At 46.3% G+C, this 20,639-nt stretch overlaps 1 long non-coding RNA gene across 1 annotated transcript in view; it reads right to left on the reverse strand.

Moving 5' to 3' along the window:
* Window positions 1–20,308, reverse strand: part of LOC142299064 (uncharacterized) — a 58,838-nt gene extending 38,530 nt beyond the window's left edge. The window contains exons 1-2 of the long non-coding RNA XR_012752648.1: window positions 20,241–20,308; window positions 19,608–19,751 (exon numbers count right to left, since the gene is read on the reverse strand). This is a non-coding gene — a long non-coding RNA (uncharacterized LOC142299064). The remainder of the gene's footprint in view (window positions 1–19,607; window positions 19,752–20,240) is intronic.
* Between the last annotated feature and the right edge of the window lie 331 nt (window positions 20,309–20,639).

The raw sequence follows: 20,639 nt of genomic DNA on the forward strand, positions 1-20,639 counted from the left end.
CTGCATTTTATATGCAGACATGTAACTTAGTCAGCCAATGACACAAGCCCTTGTGTCTGAACCTTGAGAATGTTTGATGCTCCGTGATTGGCTGCAGGAACATCCACAAATAAAGTTAAGAGAAAAATAATAATAATGGCCCTGCGCGTGTCTGGCTTCTCCCGATTCCCCACCCCCTCCCCTTGTTAAAAACATCCCCAATACATCATACAGCACCACAATCCTATCCAAAAGCATAACATGTTAATAGAAAAGCATTTTTTGTAAATGTAACCAGTTATTGAACAAAGCCGAACATTGCTGACTTTTGGGGAAAGTGCTCGGGTTACCAAGCCCAGAAGGAAAATGCTAAGGCTCATACTGAATTTGAAATTGGCGAACCTTTATCGAACAGATTCGCTGATCTCTAGTCTTGCAGAGGGACGTGGTGAAGTCAGATACTTCTGATTCATGAAAAGATGCCCAATAAAATGATAGTAGTGATAAGAGATGAGCAGACCCATGGAAATTTGGTTTGGCAGGTGCAGGCGGACTTTAGGTAAAGTTTGGTTTGGGAACTGGACTTGATCTGAACACCAATGGAAGTTACTAATTGGGCAGTTCTCCACCCACATGCAGCCAGCCATAAACAGACCACTTCCAGGGACAGGTGGACGGGGTTTTTCACTTTTTTTTTTTGGTGCACACTATATCTGATCCCGCTGCTGTTACCTACAGTGCGAGCCGATCAAACACGGCAATAGGCTTAGCACCAAGAGTACATGAGCACAGCGATGCTTGCATGAGTGGCTTGCATACGTTAACCACCCAATTTCCGATTGCAAACTCTGTTTTTTGTTTTTTTTTAAAGTCTCTGTTCGGTACTCATCTCTGTTACTGATTTTTAGTGTTCAGTGTCAGACAGTAAGTAGTATAACATGATAGTAAACTGATTTACTATTACTCTCCCTAAGCTTTAGAACCTGTTGAGTGAGCAATACAATGAGCAAAACTGAACTGTAAAGTTTTGGGTTCATATGGACTTCTCTCAGATGTCAGTGGTTGAGTTCACAAGATCAGAGTTCGGATGCTGATCTGATACTGAATATAATTTGTTAAAAGGCTGCAGCAGTAATGGCATGGCTGTGATTGGCACAATGTGATCTGGCCTGTATATCTGCTCAGTCATGGATGGTGTCATTGTGCTGGGATTAGTATAGAGGCAGGATACTGCAAGAGTGAGAACCAGTTAGGTTACTCCTCTTAACTCCTCTCTCTGTATACTCAAAAAACAAGCTCTGTGTGGGCACTTTGCACCAGGTTCTGTGAAGGTACTTTAAAAAAAGCTCTGTGGGGGTACTCTTCTGTGTGGCCACTTTTCACCATTCTCTGTGAGGGTATTCTTAAAAAAGGCTCTGTGAGGGCACTCTGCACCAGGTTCTGAGGGGGCACTCTGAAAAAAGGATCTGTTGGGGTAGTCTGAAAAAAGGCTTTTTGGGGGTATTCTTAAAAAACCATCTGTGTGGCTATGCCACATAAATGCAGTGTAATACTCTGCAGGGCACTCTCTCTCTTTATACACCGTGTGCAGAATTATTAGGCAAGTTGTATTTTAGAGGATTTTTTTAATTCTTGATCAACAGCTATGTTCTCATTCTCAATCAACCCAAAAGACTCATAAATATCAAAGCTTAACATTTTTGGAAGTTGAAGTAGTTTTTTTTAGATTTGGCTGTCTTAGGAGGATATCTGTTTGTGCAGGTAACTATTACTGTGCAGAATGATTAGGCAACTTAATAAAAAACAAATATATTCCCATCTCACTTGTTTATTTTCACCAGATAAACCAATATAACTGCACAAAATTTAGAAATAAACATTTCAGACATGCAAAAACAAAACCCCAAAAAATAGTGACCAATATAGCCACCTTTCATTATGATGACACTCAACAGCCTACCATCCATAGATTCTGTCAGTTGCTTAATCTGTTTATGATCAACACTGCGTGCAGCAGCCACGACAGCCTCCCCAACACTGTTCCGAGAGGTGTACTGTTTTCCCTCCCTGTAGATCTCACATTTTCTGAGGGACCACAGGGTCTCTATGGGGTCCTGATCGAGTGAACAAGGGGGCCATGTCATTATTTTTTTGTCATTATTTTTTCATCTTTTAGACCTTTACTGGCCAGCCACGCTGTGGAGTAGTTGGATGCATGTGATGGAGCATTGTCCTGCATGAAAATCATGTTTTTCTTGAACGATACAGACTTCTTCCTGTACCACTGCTTAAAGAAGTTGTCTTCCAGAAACTGGCAGTAGGTCTGGGAGTTGAACTTCATTCCATCCTCAACCCGAAAAGGTCCCAGAAGTTCATCTTTAATGATACCAGCCCATACCAGTACCCTGCCTCCACCTTGCTGGCGATTGAGTTGGAGTGGAGTTCTTTGCCCCTTACTGATCCAGCCTCTGGCCCATCAAGAGTCACTCATTTCATCAGTCCATAAAACCTTTGAAAAATCAGTCCTAAGATATTTCTTGGCCCAGGTGGTTGTTTTTCAGCCTTCCTTACCTTGGCCATGTCCCTGAGTATGGCACACCTTGTGCTTTTTGATACTCCAGTAACATTGCAGCTCTGAAATATGGCCAAACTTGTGGCAAATGGCATCATGGCAGCTTCACGCTTGATTTTCCTCAATTCGTCGGCAGTTATTTTGCGCCTTTTTTGCCAACACACTTCTTGCGATCCTGTTGGCTATTTGCCATGAAACACTTGATTGTTCGGTGATCACGCTTCAACAGTTTGGCAATTTCAAGACTGTTGCATCCCTCTGCAAGACATCCCACAATTTTGGACTTTTCATAGCCCATCAAATCTCTCTTCTGACCCATTTTGCCAAAGGAAAGGAAGTTGCCTAATAATTAAGCACACCTTATATAGGGTGTTGATGTCATTACACCACACCCCTCCTCTATATAGAGATGTACATCACCTGATTTACTTAATAGTAGTTGGCTCTCAGGCCTATACAGCTTGGAGTAGGACAACATGTATAAAAAGTATCATGTGATCAAAATACTCATTTGCCTAATAATTCTGCACACAGTGTACAGGTCTTGTAATACTGTGCATTCTTTTTGAGTGTAAAAAAATGAGTTGAGCATCAAATAAAGACGTGGCCATGATGCTGCTGCTTCTGGTGGTGGAGCTGCTGCAATGATGGGACATGGTCAATCTGTGTCTGCTATGCGCCCAAATGAAACAACTTCATTCTGGTGCAAGCAGGCTACAGGACATTTTGCATAATTTCTTAGGCCCGAGTGTTACTGCGCAAATGGGGAGGTCAGAACAAGTAAACGTGATTTTAGATTTGATGGCTGAGAGTACTTCCAGTTTCCACGCTTTGTCTTCCACCCGGTCCACGGCTGAAAAATGCAGAGTTTGCACCTGCAGCTTACAGGCATCTGTCTTCTACCTCACCCAAAGAAGAAGTCTGAGCCCTAAGTCATGCAGCAGTCACTTCTGCATTTTGATGACTCCGCTGGCTGGGGTTCTGTGGGCTATCCACTTTGCCCTGCTGCAGAAGTGGCAAAGATTGAGTGTACTGATGCCAACCCACTTGTTTAGTTTGAGGATAAGCCAGTGAGGGGGCTTGTGCACATGATCAGTTGACAACCGCAGCACATCTCTGATGATACTTTTGAAACAAAGGTGCCAACTGATATGATTTTCTGGTGGAAGATGATGCACGGGATAATGAGGTCTTAGACTGTACATGGAGTCAAGGAAATCCGAGTGAAGGGCACAATTTGAAGGAAAAGGTGGTGCTCATGCTGCCCCAGCTGAATAGCAAAAGACAGATGGCAAAAGCATAGCAGTCGGCACCTAGCCAGTACAACAGATGCTTCTGCCCACCGCGATGACAGACTAACTAAACTAAAGGCAGCTCAAAGGAGTTTCCTGGCGTGACAGTTCTTCAGGCAATGAGCTGACAACAAGACACAGGTGGTTTGCATGCTGTGCCATCAGAGTCTAAAATAAGGCATAAATGTTCTTAACCTGAGCGCCACTTGCATGATGAGGCATCTGAATGCAAAGCACAAGCTGCAGTGGAGTACACACCTCAAAAACCAGGAAAGATCTGAGGCTCCTCCTGCTCCCTCTTCTGATGCAGTCTTGGCTCCTCCCATCCCTCCTGAGCAACTGGTCCAGCTGGCTCCCCGCTAAGAGAGAATGTGACAGCATCACCACCAGCAGTGTTACTTAGCATTTCAAGACTGTCCCATGGAAGCATTCTGCTGTTCATCCCCAAGCACTGGAGAGAAAGAGGAGAAAGAGGAAAGAGGAAGTGATGGGGACAAACACTTTTAATAAAATTATGGCCATGACAGTTCCCCACGAAGTGGTTTCGAGCTGCCACTACTTTTTCAGGTGGGACATCCTTGCCCTGCATGAAGACGTTGTGGCCAAAATCAGGTGTGCACTGCGCAATGCAATCAGTAACAAGGTCCACATAACCGCCAATACTGGGACCAGTAAGCATTGGCAGTGATGTTATATCTCCCTAACTGCCCACTGGATAAATATAGTGCCAGCTGGGTCTTAGGCGGAAAGTGTTTTTGTTTCCTTCCATCACAGAGAATTACTGGACGTTTCTCTGTCCATGTTGCCTCCTCTGCTTCTTCTACATCCTCCTCATCCAGCCAGTGTAACACCTGTATGACCAACTTCAGCACAGCCTGGGGAAAAGGACAGCACATACCTTGGCTGGCTCATATGCTGAATTTGGTGGTGCAGAGGTTCCTGAAAAATTACCTTGAGATGTGAGAGCTACTGCAGAAAGTGTAGGGTTTCTGTGCACACTTTTAGCGTTGTAACTCTGCTGCTGCTGCTGCCAGCCTGTCTGAGTTGCAGTGCAACTTCTGCCTTTTCACTCACCACCTCATATTTGACGTACCCACAAGGTTGAACTCCACCATGCACATGTTAGAAATATAGTATGAGCAGCAGCAGGCAATATTGGAGTTTCACCTACAGCATGCTCGGGTGAGTTGTTCTGTGGAACAATACCAGTTCACAACCAAAGAGTGGGCCTCTATGCGGGACGTGTGTACCATTTTGTGCTGCTTTGAGTACTCCACGAACATAGCCAGTGCTGATGACTCCAACATCAGCTATACTATCCTACTTCAATACCGCCTTGAAAAAACACTTCAGGCGATGATGGATATGGTGGTTACACAGGAGTAAGAGGAGAAGGAACAGGGCCATTCACATATTTATCAGGACAGTCATGTACATATGGCTCAGAAGGTAGGTTCCTTTACCAACAGCACCCACCAAGAACAGCTTGGTGTTGGCTCTAGTCAGCCAGGCACAAAAGCTAATACATTCTGTAGTACCTACACAATGACCGCCGAGTTTCCCGGATTGTTACCAATGATAATTATTGGGTGACCACCCTGCTAGATGCCAGCTACAAGGACAATATGCTTGTCATTGGAGCATGATCTAAAAAATTGGGCATGCTAGCGCATGCTCGTAGGTGCACAACTGACGGTGTAACCCCTGACAATGGGGGCTCAGTGAAAGCACATGACAAAGGAGGAAGTTGCCAACGCAACTGGGGCACCGGCACCACCTCGGAAGGGAAAGTTAGCTTGGCTGAAATGTGGAAAAAACCTTCTCAGCAGGCCACAACAGATATTAATCATGTCAGGCGTCTCCCCGAGATTCCTTCCATGATTAATCTGTAAGTGACAGTTAAAAAGACGCCTGACATGATTAATCTAGGACTTATTGGCAGCTATGGGCTGCCAATAACTCCTTATTACCCCGATTTGCCAACGCACCAGGGCAAATCGGGAAGAGCCGGGTACAGTCCCAGAACTGTCGCATCTAATGTATGCGGCAATTCTGGGCGGCTGCTGACTGATATTGTTAGGGTGGGGGGCTCCCCATAACATGGAGCTCCCCATCCTGAGAATACCAGCCTTCAGCCGTATGGCTTTATCTGGCTGGTATTAAAATGGGTGGGACCGCACGCCGTTTTTTTTAAATTATTTATTTATTTATTTATTTATTTCACTGCACAGTATAGACACACCCACCGGCTGCTGTGATTGGGTGCAGTGAGACAGCTGCCACTCAGCGTGGTGGGCGTGTGTGACTGCAACCAATCACAGGCGCCGGTGGGCGGGTAAAGCAGGGACTACGAGATTGATTAATGGGCGGCCGGCTTTTTCAAAATAGTAAAAGCCGCCAAAGTTTTTATAACAGCCGTGCAGCGCCGCGCCGGAGATCGGGGAACGGTAAGTATGAGAGAGGGGGGGAAACTGACCGACAGACAGCTAGAGGGACAGATAAGACAGAGAGACCGACCGACAGACATAGAGACCGACCGACGGACTGAGGAAGAGAACGAAACAGAAAAAGAAAAAAGACCGACATCACATGAAAAAAGCACAAAACGTACAGGGAGTAAACAGAGATGCGTCCGTGTCACTCGGACGTGCGCACAGACCCATTAACTTTCATTGGGTCCGTGCTGCGTGTTGCATGCAGAAAACGGACATGCTGCCGTGCAAAACGCACACAGGTACGGATCACGGACACGGACAAACGGACATGCATCAAAAACGCTCGTGGAGCTTTTATCATACAATAACATTGGTGCACGTTTGGCCGTGTCTCCAGTATACACGGAAACGGACCAAACACGCACGTGTTTCACGGATGTGTGTTTCAGGCCTAAAGCTGTGAAATTTTGTCACCTGGCCTTTCTTAACAATGATAGTGAACATGCCGTAACTTTAACAGGCTAATTAAGGTCTGACACCTTAATCAAAGTTATCGGACCACACATCTCTAAGGGTGCTTAGAGTTTTGCATTTGCCCATTTTACTTTTTATAACTTTTCAAATGTGAAAGATGATTTTTTTTCCCCCTAAAAAACAAAGGAAATCTTTCACTTTATACCTATTTAGAGATCATTTCATCTTTAACTTGCTTAATAGTGATGAGCGAGTACCAAAAAGCTCGGGTGCTCGAGGCTTGGGCCGAGCATCCCAAGATACTCGTGTACTCGGCCCGAGCACCGAGCCCAATGTTATCCTATGGGAGACCCGAGTATTTTTATGAAATGACCCCCCGGCAGCATGTAGAAACCTAAAAATGTCACAAAAGTCTTAGAAGAGTGCTCAAATGACATGGCAACAGCATGGGGAAGACCCCTTGAAGCATTTATCACTCAAAAGTCACAGCTGTGAACAATTTTGTCCGAGTTTTATGCCATTTTTACGGACTCACCAGAAAACCTTCCAAAATGACACCAAAATGAATTTTCATGGCGGAAATGTTAAGGGCACATACCCAATAGTGAGCTAGAGCTGGTGTATGTTACTTTTTGAGATTACATGAAAGATGTTATGTGAAAACATTATTGTGTGGCACTCCGATGTCCAAAACGCACGTTTTGTGCTTTTTACTAGCAATGTCGGTCATTTTTTTTTTTCATTCTATCTCCCTCAGTCCGTCGGTCGGTCTCTCTGTCTGTCTATCGGTCTCTCTCTGTCTTGTCTGTCCCCCTCTCACAGTCTGCCGGTCAGTCTCCCCCCTCTCTCATACTCACCGATCCCCGATCACCGGCGCGGCGCTGCACAGCTGTTCACTAAACTCTGGCGGCTTTTCCTCTTTTGAAAAAGCCGGCGGCTCATTAAACAATCTCGTATTCCCTGCTTTCCTGCTTTTCGGCGCCTATGATTGGTTGCAGTGAGACACACCCCCATGCTGAGTGACAGGTGTCTTACTGCACCCAATCACAGCAGCCGGTGGGCGTGTGTATACTGTGCAGTGAAATAAATAATTAAATAATTAAAAAAAACGGTGTGCGGTCCCCCAATTTTAATACCAGCCAGATAAAGCCATACGGCTGAAGGCTGGTATTCTCAGGATGGGGAGCTCCATGTTATGGGGAGCCCCCCAGCCTAACAATATCAGTCAGCAGCCGCCCAGAATTGCCGCATACATTAGATGCGACAGTTCTGGGACTGTACCCGGCTCTTCCCGATTTGCCCTGGTGCGTTGGCAAATCGGGGTAATAAGGAGTTATTGGCAGCCCATAGCTGCCACTAAACCCTAGATTAATCATGTCAGGCGTCTCCCCAAGATACCTTCCATGATTAATCTGTAAATTACAGTAAATAAACCCACACACACACACACATGAAAAAATCATTTATTAGAAATAAAAAACACAAACCAATTCCCTCGTAACCAATTTAATAAGTCCCAAAAAGCCCTCCATGTCTGGCGTAATCCACGGACCTCCAGCGTCGCTTCCAGCTCTGCTGCATGGAGGTGACCAGAGCTGCAGCAGACACCGCCGCTCCTGTGAGCTCCACGGAGCAAATGAGGTGAGTAGCGCGATCAGCTGAGCTGTCACTAAGCTTATCCGCGGCCACCGCTGGATCCAGCGGTGACCGTGAGTTACCTGACTGACAGCAGCTGATCGCGCTACTCACCTCAGTTGCTGTGTGAAGCTGACAGGAGCGTCTGTGTATTCTGCAGCTCCTGTCACCTGCATGCAGCAGAGCTGGAAGCGACGCTGGAGGTCCGTGGATTATGCCGGACATGGAGGGCTTTTTGGGGCTTATTAAATTGGTTACGAGGGAATTGGTTTGTGTTTTTTTATTTCTAATAAATGATTTTTTTCAGGTGTGTGTGTGTGTTTATTTACTGTAATTTACAGATTAATCATGGAAGGTTTCTCGGGGAGACGCCTGACATGATTAATCTAGGATTTAGTGGCAGCTATGGGCTGCCATTAACTCCTTATTACCCCGATTTGCCAACGCATCAGGGCAAATCGGGAAGAGCCGGGTACAGTCCCAGAACTGTCGCATCTAATATATGCGGCAATTCTGGGCGGCTGCTGAGTGATATTGTCAGGCTGGGGGGCTCCCCATAACGTGGGGCTCCCCATCCTGAGAATACCACCCTTCAGCTGTATGGCTTTATCTGGCTGGTATTAAAATTGGGGGGACCGCACGCCGGTTTCTTTAATTATTTATTTCACTGCACAGTATACACAGGCCCACCGGCTGCTGTGATTGAGTGCAGTGAGACACCTGTCACTCAGCATGGGGGCGTGTCTCACTGCAACCAATCATAGGTGCCTGTGGGCAAGGAAAACAGGGAATACGAGATGGCTGTGTGCAGAGCACAGCGCGCCCGCCAGTATAAAGGCTCGGTCACGCTGTGTGGGCCGGCCAATCACTGCAATTCCACAACTAACAGGGCTGTGGCATTGCAGTGGTCTGCCAGTCAATCCCTGCATGAGAGCTGGCTCTCAAAAGAGCACCAACATGCAGGGATGAAGACCACCACGAGTACAGCACGAGTATCGCGAAATTACTCGGTACTCGCCGAGTAGCCCGAGTACAGTGATACTCGTGCGAGTACCGAGTAGTGACAAGCGTACTCGCTCATCACTATTGCTTAACTGTTCACAATAACAGTAATTTAGACTAGGGGTGGCAAAACTTTTAAATACCACTGTATATGCATACAGTACAGACCAAAAGTTTGGACACACCTTTTCATTCAAAGAGTTTTCTTTATTTTCATGACTCTAAAAATCATAGATTCACATTGAAGACATCAAAACTCTGAATGAAAACATGTGGAATGAAATACTAAAAAAAGTGTTAAACAACTGAAAATATGTCTTATATTCTAGGTTCTTCAAAGTAGCCACCTTTTGCATTGATTACTGCTTTGCACACTCTTGGCATTCTCTTGATGAGCTTCAAGAGGTAGTCACCGGAAATGGTCTTCCAACAGTCTTGAAGGAGCTCCCAGAGATGCTTAGCACTTGTTGGCCCTTTTGCCTTCCCTCTGCGGTCCAGCTCACCCCCAAACCATCTCGACTGTGTTCAGGTCTGGTGACTGTGGAGGCCAGGTCATCTGGCATAGCACCCCATCACTCTCCTTCTTAGTCAAATAGCCCTTACACAGCCTGGAGGTGTGTTTGGGTTCATTGTCCTGTTGAAAAATAAATGATGGTCCAGCTAAACGCAAACCGGATGGAATAGCATGCTGCTGCAAGATGCTGTGGTAGCCATGCTGGTTTAGTATGCCTTCAATTTTGAATAAATTCCCAACAGTGTCACCAGCAAAGCACCCCCACACCGTCACACCTCCTCTTCCATGCTTCATGGTGGGAACCAGGCATGTAGAGTCCATCCGTTCACCTTTTCTACAAAGACACAGTGGTTGGATCCACAGATCTCAAATTTGGACTCATCAGACCAAAGCACAGATTTCCACTGGTCTAATGTCCATTCCTTGTGTTCTTTAGCCCAAACAAGTCTCTTCTGCTTGTTGCCTGTCCTTAGCAGTGGTTTCCTAGCAGGTATTTTACCATGAAGGCCTGCTGCACAAAGTCTCCTCTTAATAGTTGTTCTAGAGATGAGAAGGTGTGTCCAAACTTTTGGTCTGTACTGTACATATGTCCATATTTCCAAGTAGGCAAGAGAGTAGCTTACATAAATGTACTGAAAACAGAATACAATAATCTGCAATGAGAAATACAGATTATAAAATATCACAATCTGGTTTCAATAATTAAAAAAAATGTATGTGACACATTCCCTTAAATAAAAAATAAATAAAAATTAGTGATGAGCGAGTACTAAAAAGCTCGGGTGCTCGAAGCTCGGGCCGAGCATCCCAAGATACTCGTGTACTCGGGCCGAGCAACGAGCCCAATGTTATCCTATGGGAGACCCGAGTATTTTTGTGAAATGACCCCCCGGCAGCATGGAGAAACCCTAAAAATGTCACAAAAGTCTCAGAAGAGTGCTCAAATGACATGGCAACAGCATGGGGAAGACCCCTTGAAGCATTTATCACTGAAAAGTCACAGCTGTGAACAATTTTGTCCGCGTTTTACGCCATTTTTACGGACTCACCAGAAAACCTTCCAAAATGACCCCAAAATGATTTTTCATGGCGGAAATGTTAAGGGCACATACCCAATAGTGAGATAGAGCTGGTGTATGTTACTTTTTGAGATTAATACATGAAAGATTTTACGTGAAAACATTGTGTGGCACTCCGATGTCCCTGAGAAGAGACGTACATGAAGGCCTCTTGAGTCTAATGTGCCCATTTTGAGGAAGTGAGTCTTTGTAGTATTTTCCTTTGCCAGGGCAGTCCAAAATTGTGAGGTTCACCAATGCCCCTGGCCTGCATACAGACGTGCATGAGGGCCTGTAAACCTGAAGTGCCCATTGGAAGGAAGTGGGTCTATTGTAGTATAGCCCTTAGGCAGGGCAGCCAAAAATTGGGAGGCTCCACGTTGTCCCTGGGTAGAGACGTGCATGATGGCCTGTAAACCTGAAGTGCCCATTGTAAGGAAGTGGGTCTATTTCAGTATAGCCCTTTGCCAGGGCAGCCAAAAATTGGGAGGCTCCACATTGTCCCTGGGTAGAGACGTGCATGAGGGCCTCAAAACATTAAGTGTCCATTTTAAGGAAGTGGGTGTATTATAGTATAGCCCTTAGGCAGGGCAGCCAAAAATTGGGAGGCTCCACGTTGTCCCTGGGTAGAGACGTGCATGATGGCCTGTAAACCTGAAGTGCCCATTGTAAGGAAGTGGGTCTATTTCAGTATAGCCCTTTGCCAGGGCAGCCAAAAATTGGGAGGCTCCACATTGTCCCTGGGTAGAGACGTGCATGAGGGCCTCAAAACATTAAGTGTCCATTTTAAGGAAGTGGGTGTATTATAGTATAGCCCTTAGGCAGGGCAGCCAAAAATTGGGAGGCTCCACGTTGTCCCTGGGTAGAGACGTGCATGATGGCCTGTAAACCTGAAGTGCCCATTGTAAGGAAGTGGGTCTATTTCAGTATAGCCCTTTGCCAGGGCAGCCAAAAATTGGGAGGCTCCACATTGTCCCTGGGTAGAGACGTGCATGAGGGCCTCAAAACATTAAGTGTCCATTTTAAGGAAGTGGGTGTATTATAGTATAGCCCTTAGGCAGGGCAGCCAAAAATTGGGAGGCTCCACGTTGTCCCTGGGTAGAGACGTGCATGATGGCCTGTAAACCTGAAGTGTCCATTTTAAGGAAGTGGGTGTATTATAGTATAGCCCTTAGGCCAAAAATTGGGAGGCTCCACGTTGTCCCTGGGTAGAGACGTGCATGAGGGCCTCAAAACATTAAGTGTCCATTTTAAGGAAGTGGGTGTATTATAGTATAGCCCTTAGGCAGGGCAGCCAAAAATTGGGAGGCTCCACGTTGTCCCTGGGTAGAGACGTGCATGAGGGCCTCAAAACATTGTTCCCATTGCAAAGGAGCGGGTCTCCTGTCGTTGTAATGTCCATTCTGCAAAGAATGGGCGAAAAAATTTACCACTGGGGGTATACCTGAAACAAAGGCCTAAGTATTGCAATTTGTAACGGTCATCATCATGGTGGCGCATGAGGAGAAGGAGGAGGAGTCCAGCGATAATCCAAAGTCCAGAAGTGTGTACCCATGGGTGAGTGGAGGTACATGGCAAACTTTAAATTCCGCTCTCATTTGCTGGTGGTGTGGTGAAGTCTGGCCCAATCCAACCCTTGTTCATCTTGATCAGAGTCAGCCTGTCAGCATTTTCAGTTGACAGGCGGGTGCGTTTATCTGTAATGATTCCACCTGCGGCACTAAAAACACGCTCTGACAAAACGCTAGCAGCAGGGCAGGCCAGGACTTCCAAGGCGTAGAGAGCCAATTCATGCCACGTGTCCAGCTTGGATACCCAATAATTGTAAGGCACAGAGGAATGTCGGAGTACTGTTGTTCGATCTGCAAGGTACTCCTTCAGCATCTGGGCAAACTTAGGATTTCTTGTGGCACTACCCCGCACCTCAGGGGCTGTGGTACGTGAGGGGCTGAGAAAACTGTCCCACATCTTAAAGACTGTTCCCCTACCTCTGGCGGATTGGACTTGTGCCTCTCTCGGCTGTACGCCTCGGTTGTCCACTGATTCATGACCTATGCCGCTAGCGTTTTGTGAGGGGAATGCTTTGCCTACTTCCGTGAGTATGGCCTTCCGAAACTGCTGCATTTTGGTTGACCTCTCCTCCACGGGAATAAGAGACAAAAAGTTCTCCTTGTAGCGTGGGTCTAACAGTGTTACCAACCAGTAATGATTGTCGGCCAAGATGTTCTTAACGCGAGGGTCACGAGACAGGCAGCTTACCATAAAGTCAGCCATGTGCGCCAGACTCTTAACAGCCAGGACTTCAGTAGCCTGACCAACAAGATGACTGAACATGCTGTCCTCCTCCTCCTCCTCCTCCTCCTCCTCATCTACCCTGTCCTCTGGCCAGCCACGCTGAACCGAGGATATGACTGGTGTGCATGTCATATCCTCAATTTGGCCGGAGAGTTGCTCCATGTCTTCATCCTCCTCCTCGTCATAGTCCTCCACTGCACGTTGTGATGAGACGAGGCTGGGCTGTGTGTTATCACCCACACCCACTACTGTTTCTTGCTGCAACTCATCGCGCTCCGCCTGCAATGCATCATGTTTGTTTTTCAGCAGAGACCGTTTTAGAAGGCAGAGTAGCGGTATGGTGACGCTAATAATGGCGTCATCACCACTCACCATCTTGGTGGAGTCCTCAAAGTTTTGGAGGATGGTACATAGGTCTGACATCCATCTCCACTCCTCAGGTGTTATGTGTGGAGTTTGACCCATTTCCCGACGGCTTAGGTGATGCAGGTACTCAACAACTGCCCTCTTCTGCTCACATATCCTGACCAACATGTGCAGAGTTGAATTCCAACGCGTGGGGACATCACACACCAGTCTGTGAGCCGGAAGATGCAAACGGCGCTGAAAGCCGGCAAGGCCGGCTGAAGCAGTAGGTGACTTTCGAAAATGTGCAGACAGGCGGCGAACTTTTACCAGTAGATCAGACAGCTCTGGGTATGACTTTATAAACCGCTGAACCACGAGGTTGAGCACATGGGCCACGCATGGAACATGTGTCAGCTGGCCTCGCCTCAAAGCCGCCACCAGGTTCCGGCCATTGTCACACACGACCTTTCCTGGCTTTAGGTTCAGAGGTGTGAGCCAGTGATCTGCCTGCTGTTTCAGAGCTGTCCACAGCTCTTCTGCATTGTGGGGTTTGTCACCTATGCAGATTAGCTTCAGCACAGCCTGTTGCCGCTTCGCCGAGGCAGTGCTGCAGTGCTTCCAGCTTGTGACTGGTGTGGAGGGCACAGTGGATGAGGATGCGCAGGAGGAGGAGGAGGCTGAAGAGCATGACATTCCGGAGCTGTAGAGTGTGGGTGAAACACTGATTGAGGTAGGGCCTGCAAACCTTGGTGTGGGAAGGACGTGTTCCGTCCCTCGCTCAGACTGGGTCCCAGCTTCCACAATATTAACCCAGTGTGCCGTCAACGAGATGTAGCGGCCTTGCCCACAAGCACTTGTCCACGTGTCTGTGGTTAGGTGGACCTTGGGTGAAACAGCGTTGTTCAGGGCACGTGTGATGTTTTGTGACACGTGGTTATGCAACGCAGGGACGGCACACCGGGAGAAATAGTGGCGGCTGGGGACCGAGTAACGTGGGACAGCTGCCGCCATCAGGTCACGGAATGCTTCAGTCTCCACCAGCCTAAAAGGCAACATTTCCAGCGCAAGCAGTCGCGAAATGTTAGCATTTAGAACTGTGGCATGTGGGGTGTTGGCAGTGTATTTGCGCCTGCGTTCAAAGGTTTGCTGAATGGATAACTGAACGCTGCGCTGGGACAAGGACGTGCTTGATGATGGTGTTCTTTCTGCGTAGGCAACTGCAGGTGCAGGAGTGGAGGAGGCTTGTTCGCAGGCAGCATGGACAGAGGATTGGCTCGCATGCACAACCAGCGAAGACGTAGCAGTGACATCAGCAATCACTGCTCCTCGACTCTGTTGTACTTCCCACAAAGTCGGGTGCTTGGCTGACATGTGCCTGATCATGCTGGTGGTGGTCAGGCTGCTAGTTTTGGTACCCCTGCTGATGCTGGCACGGCAGGTGTTGCAAATGGCCTTTTTTGAATCATCTGGATCCAACTTAAAAAACTGCCAGACTCGGGAAGACCTAACATTTGTACAGGCACCTTGTGTCGTCGTGTTGTTCCGGGGAACGGTTGCCTGACTTCTGCCTGGGGCCACCACCCTGCTTCTTACTGCCTGTTGTGATGCTACGCCTCCCTCCCCCTGTGCACTGCTGTCCTCGCTCTGCATATCCTCCTGCCAGGTTGGGTCAGTTACTGGATCATCCACCACGTCGTCTTCCTCTTCCGCACCCTGCTCCTCCTCCTGACTTGCTGACAATTGTGTCTCATCATCGTCCACCACTTGTTGAGACACGTTGCCAACTTCGTGAGAACGTGGCTGCTCAAATATTTGGCCATCTGTACAGACGATCTCCTCATGACCCACTTCAATATGAGCTGGCGAGAGGCCAGAATGTGTGAATGGAAACGTGAACAGCTCTTCCGAGTGTCCAAGTGTGGGATCATTAATGTCCGAGGAGGACGTGTACTCAGCCTGGTGGTAGGAAGGAGGATCAGGTTCAGAAATGTGCGGTGCAGTATCACGGCTACTGACACTTGACCGTGTGGAAGACAGAGTGTTTGTGGTGGTGCCAATCTGACTGGAAGCATTATCTGCTATCCAACTAACAACCTGTTGACACTGGTCTTGGTTCAAGAGCGGTGTACTGCTGCGGTCCCCAAGAATTTGGGACAGGACGTGCGAGCGACTAGATGTGGCCCTTTGTTGTGGCGAAATTAGAGCTTGCCCACGACCTCGGCCTCTGCCTGCACCACCATCACGTCCACTTCCTTGTTCCTTGCCAATGCCCTTGCGCATTTTGCAATGCTGTGCACTGCTGACGTGTATATTCACTACTTGTGCGTTATATCAAAGTGTGTGGAAATTGCACACAAGTGCACCTGTACGCTGCCACCAACAGGCACACACGTGCGGTTTTAAAAACCAAGCACGGACGCAATAATAACCTAACAGGTTTTTTTGGGGAGCGACAATTACAGACAAGTCAGACACTATCTGGACTGTTTTACACTGTGTACACCAGCCCCAGATATGATGAAGGCTGGTATACGGTCACCACTACCCTGCCTGCCTGCCTGCCTGTATACTGGTACAATAGTCCTGACAAGGACTCTTTTGGTCACTAGCCTGTATTCAGACCTGGCTATACCCTGCCTGTATATAGCAACAGTAGTCCTGAGAAGGACTCTGCTACTGTACTCCGACCTGGCTATACCCTGCCTGCCTGTATACAACTAGAATAGTCCTGAGAAGGACTTTTGGTCACACTGTTTGCAGCCCTGCAACTGAAAAAGCTATAAAGGGCCGCAAAGCTTTCCCTGAATCAGCGACACTCTCCCTACACTGAATGTCTGAATAGCTGTGAGCAGAGCACAGCGCGCCGGCCGATATAAAGGCTCGGTCACGCTGTGCAGGCCGGCCAATCACTGCAATTCCACAACTAACAGGGCTGTGGCATTGCAGTGGTCTGCCAGCCAATCCCTGCATGAGGGCTGGCTCTCAAAAGAGCGCCAACATGCAGAAATGAAGACCACGAGTACAGCACGAGTATCGCGAGATTACTCGGTCCCCGCCGAGCAGCCCGAGTACAGCGATACTCGTGCGAGTACCGAGTAGTGACAAGCATGCTCGCTCATCACTAATAAAAATATACCTAAAAAAGAGTATTGGATATTTTAAGAAATTTCTATAAAGTTAGAGTAGAGTAGGGTTCTGCCAAAAGAATTAACCTTGCTGTGGTGACAAGCTTAAATATTTTGACCAAAACAAAAGCTGATATTTATGTATGTGAAATGGTGTTCAATGCAAACTGCAAATGCGTGATTGGGGAGGACATGGTGCACAAGTGGAGCTTTTCCAAGAGTGTGTAGTAGGACTGTGGAACGTTCGTGAGATGATGGTGGAGCCTGGGTAGAGTCTCAAGGGGGCCTGAACATTTTGCCACTATGGGGCCCTGAAACTATTGGTGGAAGCCCTGCTGTATACTGTAGAGGTCCCCAACCTTTCTGACCGTGAGAGCCACATTCAGCTCTAAGAGAAGGTCACAAGCCACATTTATCTCCCACCCCTCACAGTTGTGACACCCAGATAACCCATTACCAGTATAATGGCAGTTGAAGATTTTCCACTGAAATCACCACACCAAGGCAGTATACCAATAGGGTTCCTATCTTCATTCAGATCTGCTCTTCTATGTTGGACTACTCACAAATGTCACCATCTGGAGACCTGCTCTTGATAGCTCTTCATAGCTTCATGGGCCCATGAGCAGCATGTGGCTCCATAGTTACAGGTAGGGACTTCTTCAGGGGTATATGTTTTGACTTCCCTGCAGGTTCACCAAGTGAAACTGAGCATCAATCCTACTGAAATTAATAGCATGCATGTAATATTTGGTTGTCTTGCACCCTTCACTATAAGGCCTCATTCACACATCAGTATTTTTGTCTCCAAAACAAAAAACAGGTGTCAATCTTTTAATTATAGTTTTTCTCTGTAAGCTCCACTCCTCGTTTTGGCATACAAACACTGATGCAAAAATACTGACGTGTGAATGAGGTCTAAAAGATGCCACTATCGATTCTGAGATCAGGTTTCTGAACAGTGGTCATAAATCTATAATCAAACATTTGCCATTTTTTCCGGAAAAAATGAGTCTAGTATTGTAAATGGTTTAGAAAACTGTGAATCAGCCTTAGCAAGTAATCCCTCCCCACTCACCAGAAAAAGATAGTACTCCTCGTCTGTTAATAATATTATTATTAGTAGTAGTATAAGTATTACTACTACTATCACAACTGCTAATAATAGCAGTATTACTGCAGCTAGTATTTACCATTAGAACAGCTAAAATCATCTGGAAATAGCTATCAGTACATGAAATGTTACCAATATAATTTCTTATAATCATTGATCATTTCTATTGGGGACTGACAATTCTAAGAAGTGTGTAATCCACTAGCCTATATATTGTTACTATTCCTTTAGCTAGGTCTTGCCTTATATTTCTATTTTGCATTAGATTAATCTAAAATGAATGACAATTTTGCCAACACTTTTAGCTAAACCTGTAAACTCCTTAATGTGAAAAGGAAGAGAAATCTTGAGAGAAAGTCTGTGAAAATGGAATTAAAGCAATTGGGCTAAATTCAGCATGAAAGTAAATTTTAATGAGCTTCTTAATGTCATTATTGCTTATTAATATACACTTCAGCTTAAAAAGTATAAATCTGTTTTTGTATAGCACAAGTTAACAATTTATTAAGCAGAGGTGTATCTAGACTTTCCAGCACTCGAAGCAAGAATTCTGTTCGCCCTCCCCCTCGCGGTTTGGATAGTTGTCATGTGACCACTCATTCATATATGATTTGCACACTTAGGAAGAGCAGCTCGTCTGCATATGACTAACTCTGAAAAACAGAGTAGAAAGAGAAGCTAATTGTCAGATGACTAAATATGAAAATCGCACATGAGTAGAGTGGCCATGTTATGACAGCTGGAGCCATCATGCAGAGCTGAATCCTGGCAGGGTGTATATTACATGCTGTTAGGAATGGGCTACAGTGCTTAATTTTATAATTAAAGGGGTTGTCCAGGTTTATGATGAAAGTCTACAGTGGCTCTACGTAACTGTAGATTTCTGAATTCTCACAACACTTGCTCTCTACACTTTTAGGGTTCTCTCATGCCAGTGACGAGAGTGGATGGTCGTGCGAGAGAAGTATGCCTGTTACTGCACATCCGCCTCATTGCTTTGAATAAGAGTGGATGTACAGTACCTAGCCGCGGCCACTATGAGAAGATGGAGCAAAGTTGAGCACTCTGGCTGTCTGCTGCTGCCGCTGGTACCTACAACAGCTGAATAGCAGGTGGGCCAGACTCTGTCCGATCAGACATTGATAACCTATCCTAAAAATAGGTCATCAATGTTAAAGTAGTGGACAACCTCTTTAATATAGCCATGTATAACATAATCTTACAAGTTATGAATTGTAACTTGTGTACAGGATCAGAACTAATAACATCACAGGTATACAATCAACAGAACCATCAGAGGTACAGAAATACATAATTAGAACTCCATCAGAACAGAAACAGCATCACAACCACTGGCAGTACAGAAATACCACTCCAGAACCACCAGCAGTATAGAAATTCCTCTCCAGAACCACCAGCAATACAGAGATTTGTCACCAGAACCATGAGCAGTACAGATTCTTCACCAGAACCATCAGCAGTACAAAAATACATCCATATAACCACATCAGTACTGAAACACACCATTAAAACCCAATAAGACCACCATCAGTACCATCAGTACAATCAGTACATCAATTGTAATGTCAGGTCAGTCCCATATACATTTGAATCGCATGAACCTACAACTCTGAGTAAGTCCTTAACAATGGTAAAGAGATACTGGGAAATGTTATCTGTAATTATCAGACTGTGGACCACACAGGAACCACAGTACTGATGAAAATTATTCAGTATCAATAATAATCATTTACATCCGGGTACCTTATAGATGACATTGTCTCTGCTCCAAGTCATCTTTCTTTTTTTTCTCTTATCCAGACACCATGATCACTTTTCACATCCACAGCTCATCTTTACAGACTTCCATCTTCTCCGGTCTTCCACAGCACATCCTGAGTTGATGCTCTTAAACATAGCAGAATGATTAGAATACTTCTATAAAAAAATCTGCCCTATACTGTGCGCCTGAATAAATTGCCCCTCACTATTTTCTATGCACAAAATGTGACACACACACTGTCCCTCTAATGGTACATTCCCTCCACACTGCCCTCTCCTTTCATAATAGATTCTCTCTTCACACTGTCCTCTACACTGTTCCTCACTATATTGTCCAGTCTTTATACTGTGCCCCCTCATCACATACTCCTCTTAACTATATCTTCACATTTTCCCCTCATGATGTCCCCTCTCCATATGCCTGTGCTACCCAATCTCTATTTTATATCCCCTCACATTTCTTTCATTCCATTATGTCTCCTCACTACCTCCGCACTCATACCCTTATATACTTCCCCCCTCACCCTCCCCAAAATAGTGTCTCTATATACTTCCCCCTCACCCTCCTAACATACTGTGTCTATCTATACTTCCCCTTCACCCTCCCTAACATACTGTGCCTGTATGTATTTCTCCCCTCACACTCTGTTGATCCTCTTCAGTCTGTTCAGCTCCTCTGACTGGAGCACTTACCACCAGCGTTGTTTGTCGCCTTTGCAGCACCGACAAGGGATGTCACCAGTGTGATCAGCTGACCTGATCACACTCTTGATGTCACCCTGACCCAGAAGTGCCAGCTGTCAGGGTTCAATTGTACTTGCATCTGAAAGATACAAGTACAATTGATCACAGGGACCCGGCGAGCTGCACTTTCTCTGAGTCTGGCTGTCAGCTTGACAGCCAGGACAGAATAGCTGGCTCCCACCATGGGGGTGGAAAAATACAGCTGCCATGGAGACTCTCAGAGTGCAGCATCAGGCAGCCCAACGCCACCCCCTGACAGCTGCGCCCGGG

Source organism: Anomaloglossus baeobatrachus, chromosome 1 (assembly GCF_048569485.1).
Source record: "Anomaloglossus baeobatrachus isolate aAnoBae1 chromosome 1, aAnoBae1.hap1, whole genome shotgun sequence".
NCBI lineage: Eukaryota > Metazoa > Chordata > Amphibia > Anura > Aromobatidae > Anomaloglossus > Anomaloglossus baeobatrachus.